This window comes from Lepisosteus oculatus, chromosome 4 (genome assembly GCF_040954835.1).
Source record: "Lepisosteus oculatus isolate fLepOcu1 chromosome 4, fLepOcu1.hap2, whole genome shotgun sequence".
Taxonomy (NCBI): Eukaryota; Metazoa; Chordata; class Actinopteri; order Semionotiformes; family Lepisosteidae; genus Lepisosteus; species Lepisosteus oculatus.
The window spans coordinates 18,928,379-18,954,775 of record NC_090699.1 but is presented as its reverse complement, the minus strand read 5'-3'; the positions used below and the strand labels follow the sequence as shown (position 1 = coordinate 18,954,775).

Below are 26,397 nucleotides of genomic sequence, written 5' to 3'. Positions count from 1 at the left end.
AAAATATAACCATGCATTTCTCTTGAGTTTTTGTTTGCACACATAATACAAAAATGTTAAAAAGATGTTTTTACTCTAAATGTAACAAACCAAGTGTCTTGAGTTTTTCCCTATTTAAAACATTCCATTTTTTAAGAACTGTAGAAAGTGACTACTGTGACGCACCCTGGCCATAAGCCTGACCATTGACCCTTTACCACTGTCCTCATCCAAGAATTAGCAGAAGATCTGTCCCCTGGGAGATGGTGGTGGTGAAAGGGATATTGTGTAATGCAAGGTCACTTGCACAGGGAGTAATTCTGCTTGAGTGAAAATGATCAAGGGTCAGATGATAGGATAAGCAATGTGAATGTATTTCTCAGGCTTATCAGGCAGAAATTCCCTGATCAAGCTTCCTTCTATCACTGTACCTTTAACCTTGCTTGGGCAGTGAAATGCTCATTTTGTGTGGAAGGCCTTTCTTTTCTGAGAGGTGGGCAGGAAGCATTAATAGATATCTGGATTCCTTGGAAACTGATAAAATGTGTGTTGATTCATGCAGTGCATCAAGTATGTTGAGGTAGTATCAGTTCTCAGGGTTTAACCTTAAGCCAGACATTGATGACGTTATGATACAGATATTACGGTTTCTTTTTGCATGATTTTTGCTTCAGTTATTATTCAGTTTATATGCTTGCACAGATGAGATGAGCCATCAGTAGTGGTGTTACTCATATAAATATTGGACAGCTTTACTTTTCTATGTAATAACTCCATACCTATGGCGGCAAAGGAAACTTAAATTTTGAGTGGAGAATGAATATCTTGTCTTAGGTGAAAATGCCCCTCAAAGCTGGCACTCTTCCAGGAATCAGAGGTGAAGAGCACTGTTGTCTCTTAGTTGTTGTTAATGTCTTTCTGCTAATAGCTGAAATGTGCTGCCCCATCAATTAAAAAGACTCCTTGAAGACTGTTTCGTATGACGTCCTGTTTGACCCAGTGCCGTAGCAATGCACAGCTTTGAGCCAGGCAAGACATGATCTCACTCACTGCTGCCAAAGGGGCTTGAGCAGACACATGCACACTCAACAGATGTAAATCAGAATTGCCTCTGTGGCTTGTCTTCATTGCAACATCTGAGCTGTTCTTAACAGAACCAAACAAAACATTTAATGATCAGTCTGCAGCTTCTTTCATGTCTGACATCCTTCTGTTACATAAAGATAAGCACAGAAGCCCTCCGAACTTCCGCACAGATTATTGAAGCCATAAAAAATTAAAGCATGTGAACAGTCTGAAATAGTTTTGTGCAGTTTTTTTTAAAGGTTTTTGCAATGTGCTTTAGTAAACAAGAGTGGAGAGCTGGATCAGCTAAGAAAAAGCTAACGAAATCTAAATATTAGGATTTCAGCTTTCCCAAACAGACTGTTTCAATATAGTGTAGTTCAGAAAGATCAGGAAGAAATGTTTTTAAAATAAGATAAGAACCTCTGTCTGTCAGAGCGGGTTGTGTCAGTCTTGGGCTGTGATATATGATTGGTATCAGCTGTGCATCTAAATGTTCCAAATCCATGACCCATCCACACCCCAACGTAATGGTAAAAAAATTATAAAACTTGCCAACAATGTACTGCGATCAAGCTAAAACAAACACTCCCTTATCATGTTTCAAAATCAAATAATTGCCCAAACCAGCCACCAGACCATTTTTTCCATGGCATATTTCCATGGCAATCTTTTAGATCAACAGCTAAAACCTTCGTGAAACAATTGAATGCCTGTTTGAAATGCTCAGAAATGTCAGATGGTGAGTTGTTATTGTAAGATCTGCTGCTTTTGTAATAATACAACAGCAGGTACAATCTGTGCTTACACGACCAATTCTTTATAACTTTGTAAGATCATGATACCTATTTCATATACAAAAGCTTATTCATACTGCATTATAGTGTGGTGTTATTTTAATCTAAAGATGTGCATTCCCAAGAAAACATCCTTTTCATTCTGTTGTCATACATTCAGGGTTAGAGCCGTGTTAAAACATTAGTCCTGTGTGCAGTGCTGTAGACCCGTGTGGAGAGTGTGCTGTCTCTCGTGTGAGTCTGTCCTGAGTGTCCACAGCAGTGCTGTAGAGCCGTGTGGAGAGTGTGCTGTCTCTCGTGTGAGTCTGTCCTGAGTGTCCACAGCAGTGCTGTAGAGCTGTGTGGAGAGTGTGCTGCCTCTCGTGTGAGTGTGAGTCTGTCCTGAGTGTCCACAGCAGTGCTGTAGAGCTGTGTGGAGAGTGTGCTGCCTCTCGTGTGAGTCTGTCCTGAGTGTCCACAGCAGTGCTGTAGACCCGTGTGGAGAGTGTGCTGTCTCTCGTGTGAGTGTGAGTCTGTCCTGAGTGTCCACAGCAGTGCTGTAGAGCTGTGTGGAGAGTGTGCTGTCTCTCGTGTGAGTGTGTCCTGAGTGTCCACAGCAGTGCTGTAGACCCGTGTGGAGAGTGTGCTGTCTCTCGTGTGAGTGTGAGTCTGTCCTGAGTGTCCACAGCAGTGCTGTAGACCCGTGTGGAGAGTGTGCTGTCTCTCGTGTGAGTGTGAGTCTGTCCTGAGTGTCCACAGCAGTGCTGTAGAGCCGTGTGGAGTGTGCTGTCTCTCCGTTGAATCTGGGAAGGAAATCCTGCGGGTTCACAGCAGGGGCATTCGACTGACACAGTCCCCCAGCTTTGTGCCCTTCCCCCCAGCTGTAACCAAGCACACAGCCATTCCTTCCTGAGTCTTTGAAAAGTGGTCCTCCTAATTTCGTTTTTGTTTGTTTATACCAAAACTGCAGAAAACTATTTTTTAACCAGCCCTCCTGTTTTCACAGAAGCAAGATATTTATACCGTAATTGTACTGATGAGGATTTCTTTGGCAGAATTTAATAAATGAAATAATTTAAACTTTAATCCGGCTCCTATTGGTGATTAGTTTTAAAGAAATAACTTATGAATAGGAGTATTCAAATAAAATCATACGCTTTTTGTGGAAATCTTCCTTCTTGTTAAAATTTCTTTTTGTTTGTTTAGCTACTTTAGAGTGTAAACTTTGGAGTTCAGTTCTTTTCCATTGTGCATATTGCAGTCTTACTTAGGTGCACCCTGATCTGTCACTGATATGAATACAATATAATACACATTTTTTATTGAAGAAAAATAATTAACCTTCAAATTGGGCATCTGCTGTTAATACCTAAGATGTCCCTAGAGAATGTTAGACATAAAGGAGATGTAGTCTGAGTTAATGTTTTTAATCGAGGAATCATGCTTACCTGATAAAGAACATTAACCTTCCAATTGTTTGCACCTAACATTATTTAGGTAATTTGGCAAATTGCGTTTATTACCTTCATCTAATTAGTGGTTATTTTTTGGCAAGATTAAATTCTGCAAAGAGCACATTGTGTTGTAAATAAGCCATTGAAACTTCAACTTTGTGATGGAAATTGAAGCGATTAGCACAAAAAGCTTTTCATGGAAACAATGAAACTGATGGTAGTTAAATACAGTACCTAAATGTCCATTACCTGCTGCCATGGCCCCGCGCTGTTAGAGTACAGTCCTGACAGCAGATCTGTGAAAAATCCTGACTCTGCTGGCCAGTTCTGCATGCTGCTGCTCTGCATGTTTAAGCAACCATGGATCTGTTAATCAAATCATTGGATTGTTTACGCTTTCTGAATTGCAGTGTCTAGAAGGCGCCTAAGCTCCCTTCATTCACCCGGTCTCTTTTTCCCCTTAACATGCATTTCACGGTTTTGATTAAACTACTAGAATGTTTGGGGGGGGGGTATGCTTTTTAACGCATAACATGCTGTAGAGCCAGTGTTTTAATTTGTTTTCTTTTCAAATAGAAAATAGTTGATTCTGTGATCGATTGCTTGATGGAGAGCCAATAATTCTGGATTGTAAGATGAAAGCTTTTTTTTTTTTAATGCCGAATTGTGAGAATTGTCTGAAGGGAAGGGTGATTACAGGCACCAGGATCCCGAGGGGGGAGAGCTGACTCTTCTGTGAAGTGAGACAGGTCTGTTCTTGCAGCTGTAGTTTGACCCTGGTTCCGCTGGGTGTGTCCTGCGCTGTAATATTACAGTTTCACTCTGTTGTTCTGTAGCCACTGAATGGAACCAGCCTAGCCCAGTGACGTCTGGAGTTTTTTGTGGCTGGCGTTTAGTCAGGTCAGCCCGGTGGAAAATAATTTTGTGCGATGCACAGGGACAATAGAACGTCACGCACATTATAAATGATAAAAATAATTCCTTGCATTTCTATAGTGATTTTCATTCCAAAGGATCCCAAGGTGCTGTACATGTGTGAGATCTGCTTCATTCCCCACAGAAGTGCAGCCCCACTTGGGTAACACACAGCAGCCGTTAAGAGCCGGCTTTCCCACTAAACAGCAGATCAGGTAGAAAAGTGAGAAACGACTTCAGCAAATACATTAAAGGAGAGCTCAAGAAGACCCAGTAGTACAAGGCCAGAGTGGAACTCATCTTGGACACCAGGTTTTGCAGGACCCTGGCTAAACATCTCATCTGAAGGGTAGTACCTCCTACAACACAGTGTCGTCTTTCACCATAATGGGGCATTGATATGTAGATTTGGGTCCGGGCAGAAGAGCGCCACTTACTGGTCCATTGGCACCACTTGTAGCACCAGCCTTAAGATTCTGTCGTTTACAAAGGAAAGTGGTCAGGACAAATGTCATGCCTTTTGCTTCCATTTTATTTTATTTTTTCATTTTTGAAACATTCATATTCTATCGAGTGAATCTCAGTATTTCCTGCTAGAAGATTTATATTCGACATGCACCGGGATGTGTACTCCATGCAGAGAGCCTGTGGAGGCTTACATCACTGGTGGCCAGCTGTGGCCAGCTGTGGGCTGCACTCTGCCAAAGCAACAACACGGGGAAGCCCGCTGACCTGATTGCTCAGCTGGCTAAGCAGCTGGGAAGGAAGCAGTGGGCTGGGTGCATCTTCTTCTTAATGGACAGGCTTCACATTTGTGATCATTTGTGGGGAACTGTGGGCCATGGCAGCTTGATCATGTATAAATATAATGTTTTCTTTTTAGAAAAATAAGGTATTGGTATGTTGAAGCTTTTGTAACATTCAAAACATTAAAAAAAACAAATGATACAGAACAGAGATGTGGCTGAATTCTGTCAAGGAAATAACCCTGAAGCTTTTGAAAATTATTTTTAATAATAATGTAATAGATCCACAAATATTGGTGGAAGAGGTCTTTTAAAAGCACTGTAAGGGTGTGAGTTGGGTTTCATTTCACAGTAAATATGTAATCTTATTCTGATTATCACGCCAGCCTTTAAAATAAGTGCTTACGTTGGCTCTAACAAAAATCTGTTCCAAGAGGAAGCCAGCTCCTCCTGTCTGGTCTATCGTCTGTGATCTGCCCTGAAGAGTTGGGCAGTTCACTAAATACGAAACAGAAGGGCCAGCAGCATTTGCATGCCTTTTTAACATTTGGCTGGAAGAGCTTTTATTAAAAATCGCCCTATGGGGTAGACCCTGCTGGGTAAGTGGTTGTGGGCAGAAAGGTTTCCAGCCTGGATTTTGCAGACCAGACTGCAGAAGAGTAACTTTGCCATTTTAAATTCAACTACTTCTTCCACCCCCACCCCCCCTTGTTTTGTCTTAAAGATGATTTTTTTTTACTGTTGAGCTCAGCTGCTCAGTGCCACCGAGGGTCCTCTGTCCTCGTACTCCAGTCTAGGAACACTCAGAGCGGTCTGCAGCAAATGGACTGAGGTCCTCTGAGATTTAGCCCCTCTGACCTCTGAGATACAATGTGGGAGTTTAATTACATGGTGTGGCAAAGCTGAGGTTGGCTCAATTTTATACCACTGATACCGTTTTTATATGGATGTTTTTAACAATGAAAGGAGGCCGATGCTGGGAGAGCTCCCTGACCACCAACGAGTAGTGCCGACAGATTCAGGCCATGCCGAGCTGACAAAGGGTACCTGTTCAGCAAGGACTCAGCCTGCAGTGGTTTCAGTTGCTCCCGTAATTAACTTATTTACTGAAGTGAGTCTATCCCAGCATGAGGGATGAGGTGTAATAGCTGATACACTGTTTGTTTCTCAGTCTTGTTTTTTAAGCTTTTAATGTGTTGCCACTGCATTGATTAACCTTCCATTTACATGCTATTTTTACCCTCTTGGCACTAGCGGTACCATCTCCTCGCAAAAGCATTAAACGAAACAAGGATAGTATTAAACACTTATCGATAGGCCTGCCTTTTTTTTTTCTACCATAGTTTGCATCGCTGCCGCTGCTGCAAGGAGCTCACCCTTGATGACATTAGTGGGTGAAAATTCCTGCAATGTGAAGTAATGGAGAGGCCTCTCCTCTGCCTTTCTCCGGATCCTTTTAATTATCAGGCTAGTCAGTCTAATGAAGAACGCGCTCATTTTGCGTAATGAGGTCATGTCAGTTTTATGCCTCTCCCGTCCTTCACCGCAAAGAGCAAGCTGTTAACACAATGGGAACAAAACATTCTGCCTTTTGCTGTACACATTGCTAATTTTGCTATAAGCTTGTAAGAATTTTTTTTTTTTAGAGAGCATTTGGTAAAAATGTTCTGCTTATCTTAACGACCAATCTTAACATTAATGCATATGGAAATGTCCATCTTAATGTCTGGATTGTATTTCAAACAATATTCTTTACACCTGATTATTTACAATATTGGCTTTAATTGGGAATCCATTTTTAAAATGCTTTTGTTTCAATGATTTTTGGTTCTTCCCAGACAGTTTTTTAGCTTTCCTTCCAGTCCTTGTTCTGTGTGAGAAGACAGGGAAGGAATCAAGAAGTCTCACAGATGCTGTAATGTAAGAACTGCTTCCCTTCTGCAGCCTCTCAGTTTAATCTGGCTAGTTTTCCCTTTTTTCCACAAGACAGATTACTTCTGCTAACCTCCTTTCAACAGCACTGTTCAAGGGCCTGCCTTTATGCCTGGCGAGCTGAAGAATTCCTCAAGACATTGTACAGGCCCTTAGATCATTACAAGCCTCCTTCTGAGTGCCTTTGTTCTTTCTGCGGCTCGATTGCTGAGCTGACATCCAGAATCGCACCATTTCAAAATGAACACTAAGCCAGGATGTCTTGTCTCCTAATGTATCGCTTGAACTGAAAACATGTGCTTCTGTCACTGCCTCCTCCCCCTTTAAATCTGTTCATCTTTTAATAAAAGATCAGACAGCTTATTAAAGAGGTGTAAAAACACAACCCTTACTTTCCCCTGTAAACTTCAATTGGCCTTCCTTTGGAGCCCATAACATATGTCTGACAAGGCTAGCAGAACGGACTGTTAGGGTATCATGGATAGAGGTTGCTGGTGCTGATGAATTTATGCAGCAGTCACACATTAAACCAAATTAAAGGGGAAAAGCGGATCAATAAGGTAAAAGCTCTAAATTGAATGTTTTTCTAACCATGGCATATGTGCAATAAAATCTGGCTTGATAAAGAGCAGAAGCTTTTATTTTGCACAATTGGAATAGGTTTGCATGGGTGTGTGACTCCCCAGACATGATTTTTAGACCACATGTCACCTTTTATACTGATGGGAAACAGAGTTTTGGTTTTGGTCCCTGATGCTGCCCAGGCCTGCAGGCCCTGGATATGCACAATATCCGTCGTCCCGCCACAAACCAACTCCCTTTTCACAGAACTGTTTTTTGTAAAGCTGGGGTCACAGAGTCACAGAAAGTGCTGCAAGCACAGGGCTCTGGGGGCACATTCTGTGTGGAGCTTGCATGTTCTCCTTTTGTTCTCCTTTTGTCCGTGCGCACGCTAGATTCTGTTTTTTCATCTACCTTCCAAGCACCTGCTCAGTGGTTAATTGGTGTCTCTAAATCGCCCCAGTGTTCGTGTATGCGAAGTGTACTGGTGTCCAATCCAGGTTCGGCTTTGGGTTGCCATAATGATTTGGCTTTATCATTATGGATGGATGGATTTTTTCTAAGAGATCAATATTGATTTCCAGGACTTTGCTTGGCATCCCAGGAAGCTTGTTAGAGGTCCTTCTACCTGTGTGGAGCAAGAAGGAAGAGGTGTGAAAAGCTGCAGGCATTTAGTAATGGGAGCTTGTTGGGCTGCTTTTAATTATTTTGCCATTTCTATTTCCTGAGGTCTTGATGACCGTAATTTCCAGAAGTTCTCATTGGTCAGCATGCAGGGACTTTGAATGGTTCCATATGTCTAGATCAGCTCTGAATCCCAAGAGTGTGGACGATTTGTAAAGGAGACATTGAATGAGCTATAGTGTCTATTATTTATACAGGATGCAATTTTATAAAATGTTAAGGCTTGAGAGTGAAGAGTAACCCATGAAGAGGTTATGATTTAACAAAACACATGCCCAGTCATAAAGTTGACACTAACTTGAATTGGTATGTTTTGACAAGAACCTCCATACTAGTCACAATATATCTTCAGGCTCCATGGCCAAAACGTGTTTTCTTTCTTCTCTTTTCAGCATGGAATAAACCTATTACTTGTTCATTTTTCAGCCTACGCATTCTGACGCAGCTACCCACCTGAACTACAATATAGCCAGTGCAACAAACTTAACAAAAGTAGCCTCTCTAATGTGAATTCAGACACTTGAATTCAGATTCAGGAACTGTTCATTTTCTAGTAAACGTTAACCCCATAAAAAAGGATAAAAAACTTTTGTGACTTTTGTGAATGTAAGCCAACCAACGATAAGATGGGTATAGTTTGCTTTCTGGTGGCGTATATTCAAATGTGATGTATGAGTTAATATCCTATTTCACAAAACAGAAAACCCATTACAGTGTAAAATTGTACATGTGCTTTCAGATTCTTGGAGATGCGCTTCATACTGTATTCAGTATATATCTGAAGCACTGAAGCGCATAAAAGATTAAGAATGCTCAATCTTTAAATAATGGACAAAAAAGTCACATGTGAAATCTCAATTTCTTTGGGATTTAACCCAGGAAGACGGACATTGTGAACTGTGTCATTTTTAAAGCAAGTAACTGTGACCCCAACCAGCTGCTGGTTTTCCACAACCTGCACTGTGTTTTGGTCTCTGTACAACCAAATAATCCAGTCAGGGTAAAGATGTAGTTCAACTTTGCTCTTTTCCCATTAAACCACTCAATCAGTGTTGAAGAGACTTGATGATTGCATTATAGCAAAAGACAATTTGCAGTTTTTAATAGTGGAAAAAAATGACTGAAAATTGAACATGCCAATAATGTTTGCCGCTTCATAAACAGTCTCCGATTCCTTTCCTGTTAGTGCGGAAGTCGGGGTTTTAGCTTGGAAGAAGGTTGCGATTTGGCCTGTTTACATAGAATTTCGCAGTGCTGGCTACAGAGCTTTTTATTAAGACGCTGTAAATAGATGGAGTCACTGATTTCTGACTGGGCTTCATTATTCACTGGTGTTGGTCATCAGGGTTGAGGAGCTCTGACACTCTCTGGTTGACCCTCGAGTCTTCAGCAGGAGTGTATTTACTACACTAACCATGGCTCATTGATTCCTGTGAATTCTGGCCATGCTCAGCCTGTCGATTTATTTAATACTTTTATAGCAATATAAATTATACCATTTAACTCTTATTATAGATACTGCAGAAAATAATAAAAAAATAAATTAGAGAATAATTACCAGACAAACCGTATGTCACCTCTAGATAATGCAGTCCAAGCGCTATTCTTTTGCTGTGGTACATTCAATGTATTGATCCGTTTCTTTCTAATAGAGAATGTGAAGTGTGCAAGATCAATGTTTTTTTTTCCTAGACTTTTTTTTGTCAGTAAATTAAAAGGCATTCCAACAGCTTTGCCTTCTCTGCAGTGAATTTCTGACTGCTGCTGGGATGTATGTAGAAGGAATTCTGTACCTGAACTCCCCAAGCGGTATTTCTCAAGCTTTGACACTTCGTTTCTGGTGATTAGCTGCCACACTGATGTGTTTTCTGTTTTTGAAATGTTATGTTTTAACTTCATGCTGCTGTAGTGTTAGATAATACACACTTAGTGAGAATGTTCAGATTTAGGAGCAAGATCTGAGATGGAGATCCATGTTTTTTAGCCTTTCTTTATATAGACAAAACGAGTGTGTTCTGTTCTGACTGTGTGTGACAAAATGATATTCTGTAAGATGTTAGGGTGAACATGGGTTTAAAAATTGTATTTTACAAAATGTTGCTTAGATGCACATTGTATAAAGTGCATCTTTAACTTGAGTTAATGTTCGGATTGTCATACTGTAAAATGACCCTCGCTAAAGCAACGTGCAGGATTTTTGTTTACGTGAATGTATGAAACTTTTTCCTTTGAGTTAAAAGGAAAATGACCATGAGTATGGTCATTAACATTGTATTTTGTAAGCTTTTGGCTAATGTCACGCGCCATGCTTTCTTTCAGACTGAGCTGTGCGGAATAAACTCTTGGTCGAATGGGTCGCTCAGGCCCGTCTTCAGCAATCTCCTTTTCGGTCTTCGGCTCCTTGGCTTCAGTTATTTATGATCTGTAAAAGATGAAAAGGGTCAGAGATGAGAAATACTGCTGATGCATCTGCGTTTTTTCCTAGGTCAGTTGTCCTAATGAGGACTGCCGTATCAGTCACGAAGGTTACCTTATGCAAAGCTGCAGGAAGTGTCAGCCGCCTCCTCTGCAGCTTTCCTGTCCAGTTCCCTGCCAAGTTTTAATAGAAATATGGCCTCAAGAATAGGGACTGTGGACCAGCTCAGCTCGACTCAGCAGGGTAATATCAGACTCTCAGAGTTTTGCAAGTGTGCCTGCTTTTAGTTTCCCCCTCAACAGGGATTTGGTACAGAGCACGAAAAACAAGAATATTGCTGTACAGGAACTCCAATACATTATCTTTTAGTCCACAATTGTTTGCTTTAGTCGGAGTGTTATTCTTCTTTGCTGAGCACATTTGTCCAGGTCTTCATAAAGTGAAGAGTGATTGAAAAGAGTAGATTGTGGTTAAGTGTGTATTTACACACACTACTCTGTAAAAGGTGTGAGGCTACCTTGTTTGGCAGTGTAGTAGCAGAAATGCACACCCCAAACAGAATCGTCAGTTTCATCTTTTGTTAAATTGTGCAGGAAATTGTTTGCAGTGCTTTGATAACACAGGTGTTTATATGATAATAGCTGTTGGAAGCCGAATAGGGCTGAAACAATAAAGCCGTTAGGGTGTTACAAGAAAAAATTAACTGAGTCCTCTTACCAAAGCATTGCAATCTCAGTCTGAATCTCCCAACAGAGATCTGATTATGCAGATAAGAGTGCTTTGCAATAGCTTGTTTTCAAAAAATATTTTTCAGGAGTTCATACCATGTTTAAATATGAAATCTGTCACGTCCCTTAGAAAATTGGGTAAAAACTCCCTTCTCTTTAGTATAGATCTGCTCTTTTATGGTTGCTGGAAAAATATTTGCACGATTTGTTTCCTTGCCATGGTAACATATATAATGATAAAGGAATTTTCTTGTGATACCAGAAAAATCTCCACTGGATGCGAACTTGAAAACAAAGGGGAAAAAAAACAAATTGAAATTGGCATGAACAGAATTTCACCCAGTCAGATCTGCATTCTTTGAACAGTGCGTTATTCCACCATTAATCATTTCATAATATAAATCAAGTTGGCAGTGAACACCTTTTCATAGTGTGCTGTGCTGCAGCAGTCACACCACAACCCTGTGTTTTTTCTTCGCATGCTTTGTAATGACATCAGCAAATCATTATACCCTTAAAAACAGCGCATCCTAATTTATTAGCATTAAAGCATTATAGCTTTCTGGCTGGTTTTGAATTGTTCATAATAAGAAGCTGATCCTGAGTTCTCGTTGTTTGCAAGATGTGCAATTGCAGATGTAAATTTTTTAAAACAAAACAAATCCATTTTCCTATTGAGTGGCAAGCTTTTTTGGGGGGGGGGCCCTATTGAAATAGGAGGAATAATTTGGCTTTGCCTGTCACAGCCGAGCAGGTTCTGTTCGTACAGACGTATCTCCTCCAATGGGCCTGATCTCATCTGATCTTGAAGCGTTTCCTCACACAAAGGGGTATCCCTGCTTGATGCAGTGGCCTGTCAGACAGCTTGTAGCCCGTGAGTGATGAATTGGTCTCACCTGGTGGTCTCTGCAAGGCAGTCAGTGGACACCATAGACACCTTCTTCTTAATCTTTTATAATATTTTATTCAGTCTCATGTTGTCATTTACATGTGCACTTAGCCCCGCCAGCCATTTAAAAAAAAAGTTCTTTGCACTCACAGACGCTTAATGTTTTTAGGTGCTATTAAAAGCCAGCAGTTTTGGTCAAACACGTTGGACTTAAAACAAAATGGGACAATAACTTTGTAACGTGCTGCTCCTCTGTCCTTCCAAGGCATCTTTACTAGGGTTCTTATTTTAATACCAGAGTTACTCAAATTTACCTGTTTAAGGATAATATTTTAAATAAAAAACCCAGATTTAAACATGATACTTAATACTGTTAATATATATAACTAAATATGTGGGGTTCCTGAGGTCTTTAACTGCTTTGGGTCCAATATATTTGTGTTATTTTTGGGTGGAAGGGATATACCATAGAGATACACTATAGGGATAGAAATACTATACTATAGGGATACACTATAGGGATAGGGAAGATATGTTAATGTGAAAGATTTATAGTGATTTTGTTGTGATGTGTAATGTTGTAAAGCTTTCATTTTCATTTTTTGAAAGAATCACGTGTTTGATACGTTGTGTGTATATGTATAATTTTACCCTGCAATAGTTTACATAATGCATATCTGAAGTTCTAAATACAGAGGGTGATACTTTCTGGTTTGAAACTGGTACAGTCTAATCCATGCTCTTTTTGAATCGGTTACAGACGTCCTTTCAATATATGTGTAGGGTACTGAACTGAATGTTAATTACCCAAATCATTCATCATAATAAATGAGGTCTTTTACTTTCCAGTATCAGTTTTAGATAATTTTGTATCTCTTTGTTGTTGCCTGTAGTATAGTTGATAATATTTTCAGTCAGGGGGAAGTCTTTTATCTTAAGTTTTTTTTATAATTTTTACCAGGTATTTGTTTGAAAAGGCCAAATTTGTGCTGAAATGGAAACCTTTTCACTCCCCTGGAGTATTTGTAATGAATGCTAAACTTTCTGTGTTTGCAGAAGGCATAATGTATTTATTTAGTCTGGAAGTTAAGGTAATGACAGGACAGACATTCTGTGTCTCTCAGCTGTAAGACTGCTGGGACAAATGAACAGGTTCTAAGAGGCAAGGACACAACAGCTTTCCTTGATACAACAACCCAGTGGACTGAATATTGATTTTGATTAATTCTATTCTATACCCAGGACCTTAGTTAAGTACACCAAATGAATCTGGGAGCTTTGCTGAACTTAATTTGTACAACAGATACTGTGTGAAGGGTGTAGGGTTTTTGCCAGCATTGTAGGTTTCTGTGTTTTCCATGTGGTTTCATGTTCACAACAATACTGGTCCTGATATGACACGGAGCATTTAACGGTATATGAAATGCTGTGTTTCAGAACTTGTCTTGCTGTGAATCTTTCATTGTGTTTGTTGTTTAAGCTGTTAGGGATCCAGGTTCCTGGAAGATAATCAGACTATACTGTTTGCTGTCTAAAAATTGACTCGAAAAGTTTCTGATTTGTAGTTGGGAAAATACTTGCCTCTTCTTTGTTGACTAAATCTTGTCTCTGTGAATTCACTTGTAATCTACATAAAACAGAGACATGATGATTCCAATTTTTTGCTTTTTAAACTGTGCTGGTGGTAGTGTGACCAAAACTTGAGCAAGCTGGGATTTTAAAAGCTAAGACGTCAAAGAATTGATTTTCTTATTGAGTTTCCTAGGAGAAAATTGGTCTTGACATGTAAATGTGGCTAATTTTACATTACACTGCATGACAAGAAAACTAGTTAGGTTTGCACAACATTTAATTGAGGGAGAAGGTAGGAAAGACTAGTTTTCCCCTCCTAAAGAAAAGTGACCTGAGTGTGTTTACTGGGCTAGGAGTGGAAAATGAAAATTGAAAACACAATGTTTCCTGTCTGCAGATTTGTAAAACTTGGATTTCATTTCAGCCTGGAAAGCTGGCTTTCCTTTCAGGAAGTGCTGGTCCTTGCTGCTCTGTATAAACAGTGGAAAAGAGACTTGAAGAGATTCTCCCAGACTCACTGTTTCCACTGTAAACACAGAAAACAGTTTCCATTTTCTCCCTGGTTTTTGGTGGGGCCTTCATTTGGCTTTCCAATGTAGGAGCTTGTTGTGAATTTATGTGAACTGCAACTTTTATTAGAAGAGGGAGCCTTTTGGTTGCATTTAGTAGCACGTTATTACTAGATATAAACTATAATATGTTTTCATTTTAGAATTACTAAGGAGCTATAGTTTAGAGTAGAAGTCAGTATGTAGATTTTAAACGTATACTGTACATAATAGGTGCTTTGGAACTTAGAAATTTTTTCATTAAAACGCTGAAACTCTTTGTAGATTTATGTACAGAACAAAGTCAACCTTTGATCTAAAATAAACAAAGTTTAAGAGTGGATGCGACTGTCACAACACCTTGTTTCATTCAGCAGCAGTATACAGATGGCTTACTGAAAAACATGTGCAAAGATTTATTTAATTCTACTTTGACAAAAAACAATTGCCATGCCTAATCATGTTTCTGAATTTAGAAATGCCAGACACTAGTTGTGCTGTTTTAAATTTGCTTTATGATTTATTTTTGGAATATCGATCTAGATCCGTTTGTCTTTTGCCATTACAGACTCAAAACATTTTCCTTCCTTATGTGCCTTGGTTTGTTGATTGTAAATTTGCATCTTCGTAGCAATGACTACTCCTGGTCAGAGTCTGTCTCATTTATGTTCTTAATAAAATGTAGGTCTATATATAAGACAAAATTTTATGTGTTGTTTGCACTTTTGAATGCAATATTAGGTTGTTTTGTGTCTCTCACGCACTCCAGTAAGTGTCAGTAGAAGGTCTGCAATGAAAAAGAAAGAACTTGCACTAAACATTTACAGAAATGACACATCCTTATTTTCCTGAGAACAGTGAAGGGCTCTGTGGTTTGACTTTTTTTGGAGCAACACTTTGTGAAAATTCTTGACTTGATCTAAGACTTCTAAATTTCTCTGTTTCTCTTCTGAGGACTGGCCATATTTTTGAGAAAATATTGACTTCGGACTCACCTCAAATTCATTTTTTTAACTTTAATTTTTGTTGAAGGTGCCAGGCTTACTCTCCTATTTCAGGAAGGGAAAAAAACAGGTTTTTATTTTGCCTATAATGAAAGAGTTGTTAAGATGGACTCTCTATATCTCTTGCTCTAAAAACTCATCTAAATGGAAAACACATTGTCTTCATTATTTGCAAGTACTGAATGAACACAGTTGCCATGGTGACAGCCATCTGAGGCCGTAGGCTGGTTTTAGGCCAGAGAATAGGGTAGATGAACAAAGTACCTTCTAAGCCAGACAGTAAAAATGGCTACTTACTGAATCTAAAACTGCTTTTTCTGCAGAGTAATTCCTTTTCAAAGATATTAGGTGATGATACGAGCATGTAACAAGTAGAATTGTTTTGTTTTTGATTTTTCACTGAATTATTTTCCTTTGGGAAGGCATATACCAATCAATAACAATACATAATTTATTTCTTATCAGGACGATACAGTATAATAATGATATCACTAGCCTAGTTATAGAGACAGTGCCTGACAGTCTGTATTATTTGAAAGAATGAGAAAAGGGCATGCTGGTTTGTGTATGTAGCTTCAAGCATCCATTAAATTGTAGTTTGAAGACAGGAGTACGAACACTACCCTGGAGTATTTGTAATGAATGCTAAACAAGCTGTTGTTTTTAAATAAAGGGGTTGTGGGACTGTATTGGGAAAATAACAGAATTTTTCACCCGTTCTTTTTTATGGTTGTGTGCAAAAGAGAAAGAAAGAATGGTCTTTGTGGATAAAATGAAGGACAGCACAGTGTTAAGAGTCCTGTAGGATACTCAGTGGAATGTAGAGTTTTCTGCTTGCAGCAAAGGTACAGTTTATACACAGTCTATAATTTTTGTTCGTTTATGTGCTCGCATGATGCTTTCAGTCACCCGTGTCATCTGTTATCAGATTAGGAGGCTTTAGCTGGAGTTTATCTGCAGACCTTCGCTGGAAATGATATCCTCTTGGAAAAAAACAACAAGAAAAAGAAAAGAAGCAGTCACAGTACGGGAGGGAGAAGGGAAAGAACAGCATTAAGTGTGGTACAGTGCAGGTAAATCAGTCATTCGGCTAATGATAAGCACTTGTACTGACATGCTGGGAGTCAGGGACAAGGTGCCTTTCTAAAAGGGAAATCAGGCACATTGCTAATAATAGGGAAATTGCAGTCTTGGGAGGCTTTTCGTCATGGTGATTCATGTCAAATTGTAATTGGTTTACCTGCTAGATTGCACCATGTTGGTGTCTGTGAGGATAAAACAAATTACCAAAGGTCAACCTTTACAATACTCCAGTAACTCTGCTGCACAGACAGCGTGATTGAAACCGTAACAAAGCCAGCTGGAGAACACGGTGCAATTGCTCTTTATTTTAATAGAAGCATAACCGTTTCAGCAAAAAAAAAAGTGCACATCACAAGTAATTACAAGATCTCCATTTTTTTCATCTTGCTCAGGGAATTTGTGAATTTGTTTGCCTTATGCGTTTGTGTACATGGGGGAGGGGGTACTGACAATGTTTTGGACACCTGAGTGTGATTAATGACAGTTGTCTATTTCTTCCTGCCTCTCAGGGTCACTTCGTTTATGTACACTTGCTTAAATCACAGCCTATCGCAAGAATAACCCACACTGCGCTGTCTTGGCTTCTTCTTTGTTTTTTTGTGGGCGAGTTTGGAAGGTAGCTCTAGCTATCCTGGGAAAAAAATGGTAGTTCCTCGCTTACAGCATGAAGGATGCATTGTCCATTTCGGTGACAGACTAGATCGGCTCCAATTTAAATCTTAATCCACAGGGATGAGCTGCAGTCTGCTGGATTGATTCAGCTGGAGAGCTGTGTGGTCGTGCCTCTGTGTAGTCTTGGGCACTTGTTTTTCTTCACCATCCGCAGACACTTCGGCGTGACTCTGTTTGCTTTGATTTCTTTTCCCTTCGCAAAGGCGACATGTTTGATATCACTCGCCACAAACGCAGCGAGTCAAGTATTGATCGGAAAATGTTTTTGATTTTCGTTTTCCTTCCCAGATCAAAGACTGGAATAAAAGGTCCCCCTGCAAAGGTGCCGCGGCTTAATTTTGGGGGATGTCTGCACAAAAACCATTTTGTGCCAAACCAAAACTGTAAATTAAAAGCAAAGGAAAATCCCTAATTCATGTCATTCAGTCTAATGGACTTTTTTTTAGGTTTCATTGCAGTTCCACTGTTTCTTTATGACATTTTTTCTAAGAACATTTTGGTTAGGTAAAATGCACTCAGATGCTTTAAATATATATTTATACATTGTTACCTTTTTTTGAGCCTTACTGTGCAGTAATGTACGTAATTGCCAGTAAACTGCAGAGGTGACAACATAACCATTATTAAGAAGCAGCCAAAGATCAAATGACTTCTTGCATGTTAATATTGACCCACTTGTTAAGTGCATACTAGCATGTACTGTTGTGATGGTTGAGATTTTAGTTGTTTGAGCTGCATTAAAAGCCCAATGCTCAAGTTCCTGCATTTGTCTTGTGCTCTTTTGCAGCTGCTCTTTGACAGTGCGTCTCCTTATTGAGCAGTGGGGGCTGTGGAGCTGACGCAGCAGGCTCACACAGCTAGTGGACCATGTGTTAAGTGTGAGGTTACTTTCAATCCATTATTGACTAATCTCATTAGTGTACACTTAGATTCTGCTGAATGTTAAAGTTGAAAATGAAGATTTGTATAAAAATCAGAATTGGCCTTGAATCCCTAGATGTTCTAGGATATGGTTTGTTTGGATTTTAGATAGTAGAATTAAGTATAAAGGGTTTCATAATTCCATCTGAAAACTGGAAAATACAGATTATCCCTGCTTTCCAGATGATTTGCTTTCACATTTGCACACGATAGTGGATTTTAGCAATTAGCTCACAAGCACTTTGGACACACGCAGCAATGTTGAAAGCCATGACATATTACAGACAACCTCCATTCATGTTGTCAAGTTGTAGTCAAATTCAAAATGTTGGCGTTGTGTCATGTAAAAATGTAGCAACTATTGGGTACAAAAGGAAAGCCGAGACATCAGTCTTCCTGAATTCTGCATGTCTTCACCTCAAATCGCTCCCGTGACAGTTTGGTCAAATGACTGATTCTGGACTTTTTTTTTAAATGCAACTAGTATATTTATAGAAGCAGAACAAGACATCTGAAACAGAAATCCGTTTCTGGAACGTGAATGGTATAAATTGCCTGATATGATGTTATAATACGCATGAAGCATAAACACCATGCAGACTTCACTCAGATTTTCTTTTGAAGATCAGTCTTATTCCGGTTTGATCATTTTCATTGTCTGAATTAACTCATTGATCCCGAACCCCTGTTTATTCTGTATCGGCTAAGGGATGTGAGCATCACTTTCTTGAATGAACCCCACCCCCCAAAAAAAACTAGCGAAGAATGAAATATTTGGATGAAGCTTTTATCCGACCTAATTTACACTTGTACCCATCTCTACGTGAGGGTATGTACTGGAGCAGGACATTTCTGAGTGAAGCATCATGCTTATGAGTACAGCATGAGCCCCACTAGGGATCTGAACCCACGGCTCTCCGGTTACAAATCCAGAGCCCTAACCACTCCTCCACCCCGCTAAAAGAATCTTAAGATTAAATTGAATAAGTTTTCACATCAGAGGCTGGCCCCTTCTGACATGAAAGCTGCGTCTATAATACGTCACTTGTCCGGACATGTGCTGTGTGGGCTAGCTGCAATGTACAGCAGATTTGTACAGGAGGGCGGGCTTTGTCCGGAGAGTCATCATGCACACTGCCCCGCTAAGGTGCAGGGTAAGATTCATGACCTGTGGAAGTGTGTAATAGCTGATGGTTCAGCAGTTTCACTTACTGAAACAGTAGGACATGGAATTTCTCAGCTTACCTATTCAGCAGTCACTGCTCCTGTAAGTCTGCTCACAGTTTATCTGGAGGTGTGCCTGTAAGCTTAGAGTTACACTGACCGGTCAGCCCAGTCTGGTCATTTATTAGCCACGCAGCTTCTAACACAGTTGATAAACATTCACCTCCACACAAAAAAGTGGGTGTTAACGCTGTATCCAGACAAGGGTGGTATTCTAACCTTCATTATGTTTTTTTAGGCATCCTTACTTTATGACTTTAGTCTTACTACATAGTTCTGATTGTTTTTATAATGATGTGTGGAATTAAATGAAGTATTTTGACTTTATTACAGGGAGTACATAGCCTACCAAGTGTATGTTCTGTGTGTTTATTTTTTTAATTTGGCATATGACAGATGCAGTTTTGACTTACGTAACACAGTAAATCTGTGCATAGTGGCAAAACACAACCAGAACTTACAGTATTCATCATCAGCTATTTTTAGGTTTGCAAGATTATATAAAATAAGACAGACTGCTATGAAACATATTAGTCCGTATTAGAGGGAATCATTTCTGTCCATTCAAATTGTTTGACCTGAATTTGCAACATTGCTTTATAATATTTTTGGAGAGCAGAAGATTGATTCTTATTGCAAGAATTTCAATCAGTGAATTAAATTCTAAAAATTATTAGAAATATTGTGCCCCAAAATCCTGTAGGTTCCTGTAAGTTTAGGAAAAATATATTTTTTAAATCAAGCCAGATTTATTACAGGTGTTTATTTCTTAGGGCGAAAAAAATAGCCATAGCCAGAAGCCATATCACCCTGCAACTCACAACTGACAACCAACTGAAGCTCAGCAGGTATGAGCCTGGGAAAAACTAACGTTGCTACTGGAAGAGGGGTTAGTCGGGCCGTTCACCCTGCGGCCTATGTGGGTCCTAATGCCCCAGTATAGTGACTATACTGTAATAAAGCGCCGTCTTTCGGATGAGACATAAAACCGAGGTCCTGATTCTGTGATCATTAAAATCCTAGGGCGTTTCTTGAAAAGAGTAGTGGTGTAACCCTAGCGTCCTGGCCAAATTTCCCATTGGCCCTTACCAATCATGGCTTCCTAATAATCCCCATCTATTAACCGGCTTCATTACTCTGTGCTCCTCCCTTGAGAGCTGATGTATGGGGAGCGTTCTGGCGCACTATGGCTGCCGTTGCATCATCCAGGTGGGGCACATTGGTGGTGGTGGAGGGGAGTCCCCATTACCTGTAAAGAGCTTTGAGTGGAGTGTCCACAAAAGTGCTATATACACTGTAAGTGTAATTAACTTTCTCTAAGAAGGGGAGTTTTGAAGTCAGTGCTTGCTAGTACTGACTGGTTTTCTTAACCCCAGTCATTGGCGCACAGAAAGCCTCTGAGATTCAAGGACAGGAGGACAATCAAAATGTGGCAGCCAATTTCAAGCAAATTAGAAAAGTGCATTCCTTCTGATAAAGTGCTGGAGGGAAAGGATGTGGCCCTTCTGTTCCCCTGTGCTTCTGAAAAGGTTGTGTATGTCCCCCATCTCTTGGTAAAGGAGATTTTCAACCGTGTATGTTGCCTATTGATTAAACTAGAATCCCTCTCACCATCAGCAGTTTCCACAGGAACGTCTCATGGTGAAGAAGATGTTTCTCCTGCAGATCTGCAGATTTGGTACATGGCCAAGTGCGCAGGACACCCCTGACAAATCCTCCCTTCTCGCATTTAGTGATGGACATTGAACTTTGTCACAGATAAAGAGAAATTTGTTCAGAGCACCCTTCTTTGTTGTTTTTAACTGAATGATCTTCCAAAGGAGAGGATTGTCCTTCAAGTATTCGCTGATTTTTAGGTTCTTCTCTAGTTATGATAAGAAAATCCTAATGCAAGCGCACACACATGGCAACAGCCACAGAGCACTTAACAGCAGTTAAATGCTATTTGATGGCAAGCACACAAAAGTAATTTATTTCAAGTTGTTAAGCCTGTAATGGATGTACTTGTAGATAACAGGAATCACTGATGTTTTGTTAAAGAATTGCTATATCTGGAGATTTCTGTGTTTTTTTGTGTGAAGATTTTGTTTTTGAAAAGCAGTGACATAAAAGCCTAAATACCCTTCTTTCTAGATGTACTGTATGTATAAGTTGTGTCATTTTTGCCAACTACACTCGCAACAGTGTAACACTTTTTTCCCCCGTGTCTTTTGACATTGGCCATACAAATTTAGAAAGGGTGACATGCTTCCTGACCACTCCCCAAGCACACGGCTGTCCAGCTTGTGTTGGGTGTGAGCCTTTCTACATCTGCCTGCGCTGCCCTCCACTACAAGGCAAGGTTAGAAAGAGCCAAAGGTCAGTTATGCACAACGGCTGAAAAAATGTTGATGCAGACAACCTTCTGTTCAACCCACCCTCAGTCCTCATGCACGCACACACAGACACATGCCTACTGATACTCTCTCTCTCTCGTACACACACTCGCACTTTTATTCCATTTTCAACCTTTTTGAATTCCTTCCCATGTATCTTACTGTTTGCCTGTCACTCCTCCCCCAAGCTCTATCAGTCTCTTTTTCTCCCTGACCTCATAATGGCTTCTCTTGGGCAGCAGCAGCTCCTGCTATTTCAAAGTTTAGCTGGCAGGATTAAGCGTGGTATGTGGAAAATGAACAGCCACTCGCAGGAGGACACATGAGCTGAATGCATAATAAACTGGAAGACCAGGAGAACAAAAACAGAGAACGCATGTTATCTGAACGAGCTGCAGAATCAACCACCAGCAGCACCAGGCTCAAACAGGGACTAGGAAGGGGGGGGGAAGTTGAAGTTTTTTTTAATTTTCTTCTCCTTAAGATGACAAAAACCCCTGCCTTTCTGCACTCTCCCGAGCAGATATTTTGCTGTGGAATGTTCTGGGCAAGCCAGATGCCTGGAGCCTGGAGGCGGGAGGGTAGTATTGTTAGCACAGTTAGCACAGAGTAATAAAGTGCATCGCAGCTTTTGATGTTAAGCTCTGTTAGTAATTTGATAGAGTGAGGTTCCTGAACAAACTGAGAGGAAAAATAAGTTCTTGGGTCCTCAAAATGAAGACCCATTATTGTAACTAGACACATCTATTATTTGATTGAACAAAATACTAAATAAAAGCCTTGGATACTACAAACACCTCTGCTTTTAAGGATACAGATAAGTATTGTTGATCAATATTATTGTGAAAGTAAAACAAGTAACTATCTTTTTTTGTTTTTGACCCACATGGTTTTATTTAAATGAGAAAAAAATAGCTCAGTAAATCTAGTGATAACAGAAAAATAATTCTGGGCTGAAGCCAAACTACACTGAGCCTGTTTTTAGAAATGCACCTCATCTGCAGATAATTACCGATTTTCATTCATTACACAACAAGGTGAATGGGATTCTTCATACCTAAATACGTTTATCCTGTGGTTTCAATTATATATGTTGATATCCTTGTTATTGGAATGTAGAGGTTTTCACACTGAATTACAGTTCAACACAGTCTTTGTTCAGCTGCCTCTTTCAGTCCACGTACTCATGAACAGGAAGGCATTCATTATGAAGGACTGCATCTGTTTGGCCAAAAACAGAAACACACAGCAGTTCCAAGTCCTAAAGCCAATAGGTAAGGCTGTTGGCAGTCTCTCAGTTTCGCAATCCTGAGCTGGTGCATTGTACAATATTTTGAATAAACCTTGTTATGAGGGCATATTCTAACAGGCTCCTAAACATGCTTGTTCGGAGTCCTGGGACACTTTCTGGCCCTTCTGCGATTAGCTGCACTGGAGGAAATTAGGAGAGTAGCATGGAGCCCCACCACATGTGTGACCTCTCTGGCACTGGTCTGGGTTTTCAGACGTTGCAGGAACTCGAGTGATATTGTGTTGCTGCTGGATTTAGCCTGCTGTCTGGTGCTTGGGGACCACTGGTGAAAGAGACAGCCCATCTGCTTTTGTCTCATTTTATCACCCAGCGATCAGCCTTAGAGACTTAGTGAAATGTTACACTTGGTTAGAGAGGAGATATTGCTCTGTCCTCCTCTTGATCCCACCCCTATGATTTTTATCGTGGGGACTGAGTGCTCTACATCCCACACTGCTGCCCATGCTTCTCCAGCCTGGCTGCAGATGCGCCGGATGACTGAACGGTTTCTGTGTACCGAGCTGAGGGTCCCCAAGGAATATTCGGTAGGCTTGCTTATGCGAGCTGTCACGAGAAAAGAAAAAAGAGAGAGCGAGTGAGAGCCAGCGCGAGAGACGGCGAGGGAGGGAAAAGAGACCAAACCAGCTCGGCTCCCTCGATTGGCTTGTATGAAAACACATGACTGCAAAGACGAGTCTCCTGCTTGGGGTGACTGCCCGAGTCGTAGACCAAACCACATTAAATAAAATAAATCCATTCCCGAGCCTGTTAAGGCAGCATTGGGGTGGGGGTAGTAAGGGGGTGGGGGCGTTCCGGGGGTGGGGGGGGGCTCACAACACATATATTCAGTGCCAGAGCCTGCTGGGGATTTCTGCACATTCTGTAAAGTAACAAAGGAAAGCAGCAGAGTACACTTTTCCATCCTCCTGCTTTCCTTGCATGACAAATAACGCTTTGTCCTGGTGCCTGGCCATTTAACAGGCAGGAAAAAAAAACTGCAGCTGTAGCCATTTAAGAGCTTATAGTTAAAAAAGCCCTTTAATAAAACTTTCCTTTTCCAAAATATTTATTAATTAAGAGGACCTTTTGCCTACATCTTGAGCCATTCATAAGGTGACAGTTCGGAGAAGTACGAAGACTGTCATGTGGGTTTGGAAAAGCTGCTTCTCTGCGAATGCCGTCTTGATCCTTTTCCTGTTTTTCTTTCCATAGCCAGTGCTGTGCAAAAAAACCCCTGCATGGGTTATAAAATATTAAATGGATCAATAGCCTCGTTTTAGTTAGAAGCGGATAATTTGCCTTAGCGTTTAATTATGTGATTTTCATTTTTGGAAACATCTTTCGGTCGGAGCCACACTGCGTTTGTGTGAACGGGAGCCGACTCTGTTGCAGATTGTCTAGGGTCAGATCAATGTGCTCAAGCTGTCAGCCACATCTGTACACAAGCCTGCCTGGCACAGACCAGCCCTCCTTATGGGCTTCACTGGCCAAATACTCCAGAAGAGGCCATCAGATTCTCTCCCTCTCTTTATTTTTAATAAGCTTGCAGAGTTTTTACACCACTCCCAATTGTGCCATTATTTACTAACCTAAGTGACATACTGTAATTAGACAGTGCTTAACAAATGATTGAGGAAAAACGTAACAGTGACTTGATAAGTAGTCGGAGTGCTTTAATAGTGACATGATAATAACCTCCGAGACAGCTGCTGCTCCTGTAAGGGAGTGTATTTATATTCGAGGATCTGTGCCCTAGAGCAAATGGCATATCTTTCTTAATTATCATACTTTTTTTTGTCTGGAGGAGTTTCTTTGTTTGGGTGCGTGAAACGTACTTGCGAGGAAAATAAGCTGGCCGAATCAATCTACGAGAATTGCTTCACCACCACGGCCGTCTTGAGCTTTCTGCCTCAATAGCTGCTACATTGGAGTCCCGTGTCTTTTCTGTCTTAAAAGATTGTTTTGTTAAGGGTCAGTTGAGCTTTCTAGCACACAGGCAGACAAAAGCTGTTGCTGTGCACCAGATGAGAGATGATAGCAGCAATAAAATATCATTTAAGAAGGTAAGAATTATCTGTCAGTTCAGATGAGGAAGTCAGTGATGCAGTCACACTCTGATTACAGAGAGATAATTGCACCAGATTCTCTTGTAAAACTTGTGAGCAGTTCCCAAGTGTTTCTTGTTAGTTGATTTGTGTTTGTTTAAACTCGTCAGTTAGCCTTTGCATTATTCATTGTTGTGATTTATCCTTTGATTTGCTTCATCTCACAGCTTTTTTTTCCCCGTTTGTTCATTTATTAGAAAAAAAAAGTTGTGCTTCCTTTTACTTGAATAACCTGAGCTATTGGCTGTTGGCTAAGATGCAATTCAGGTTATATCAGCTTTTGGGCGGGTAAGAGTATGACAGTGGGGTCTGACAGCAATCCTGTACTTAAAAACTGCAGTAATCATGTTTTTCAGTTGTGCTGCTCTCACCACAATGTCATGTTAAAAACGCTGTGGTTCATTTTAATTAACTATTGTAAAAACTGAAGTATGTGGGTCATTGCTTTGCAGCAGTTCTGTTGCTGTCTACCTTGAAAACAAATATTTATATATAACAGAGAAGAAGACAACAGGAATCTTTGTTATAGCAGCAGGAAAATGTCATGAGAACAACATGTTGAGTTGTCAGTGTCATGACACTTTGATACTAATGTTTTTCTCCTAACAAGGTAGTGCTCTGTGTCTAAAAATCAACCTTACACATGTTTAAATGGAAAAAAACCTGCTACAGTGTAGAGTGGGCTGAGTTCCAGCTCTGTGTTCAGTGCCGGGGGTGTGAAAGATGGCAGGGAATGGGGAAATAGTTAATCAATAACCACAAGGTCAGACTGACAGTGTTGGTTTGAGTGCACCCTGTTAGGAAGCAGCAGCTGAGGATTTGTAGAGCTTGTAAAGGCTTAAAGAAACACAGTGCAGCTATTTGTGAAGAAAATGCAGTTCTGCCTTTAGCAGGGAAGGGAGACACCTGCTGGTTCTTGCTGTGTATTGCAACCCAGAACGTCTGGTACTGTGTACTGTGTGACTTCATGTCTGCATTATCTGTATCAACATTACAGAATACTAACATTGATAAATCACCTGTACAGGTTTACCTCTAAGAGTATTGAACTAGCCCAATTTAACAACTTATAGTATTTAGATTTTCATTCTTTCATTATGCATTATAATGCGTTTGTTTCTCTAAGTAGGGTAGAATAATCCTTACATAAACAGAGAAAAACCTTGGTGTAGTTGAAGATGAATTTAAAAGGTTTTCTTGTGATGAGACAGGTTCAAGTGACACTGTAATTATCACACAGACCTTTACAGGCAATGGGGCAGTGATTTTCAGATGTCTTTCAGACATCTGTTTATACAGTTTAATATTGTTTTATTGTTGTGTTTATAACACATTTTTCCACCCTTAGTCCTGTTTTTCATTCCCAAGTTGTGAAAGCGCACTCAGCCACTCTGCTTGTTCAGCCCCTTGGTCTCTAAGCTCTCAGCTGCAGACAGACCTTGTGGAATGTGCTCCAA

At 40.3% G+C, this 26,397-nt stretch overlaps 1 protein-coding gene across 9 annotated transcripts in view; it reads left to right on the top strand.

Annotated features, from left to right (window-relative positions):
- zmiz1a (zinc finger, MIZ-type containing 1a) overlaps positions 1-26,397 on the top strand; it is a 156,140-nt gene that overhangs the window by 67,296 nt on the left and 62,447 nt on the right. Inside the window, exon 4 of one of the 9 annotated variants that reach the window (XM_015346329.2) lies at positions 17,812-17,902. The exons of the other annotated variants lie outside the window; for them this stretch is intronic. The gene's annotated coding sequence lies outside the window, so the exon portion shown is untranslated. The remainder of the gene's footprint in view (positions 1-17,811; positions 17,903-26,397) is intronic. 9 annotated transcript variants of the gene reach the window in all.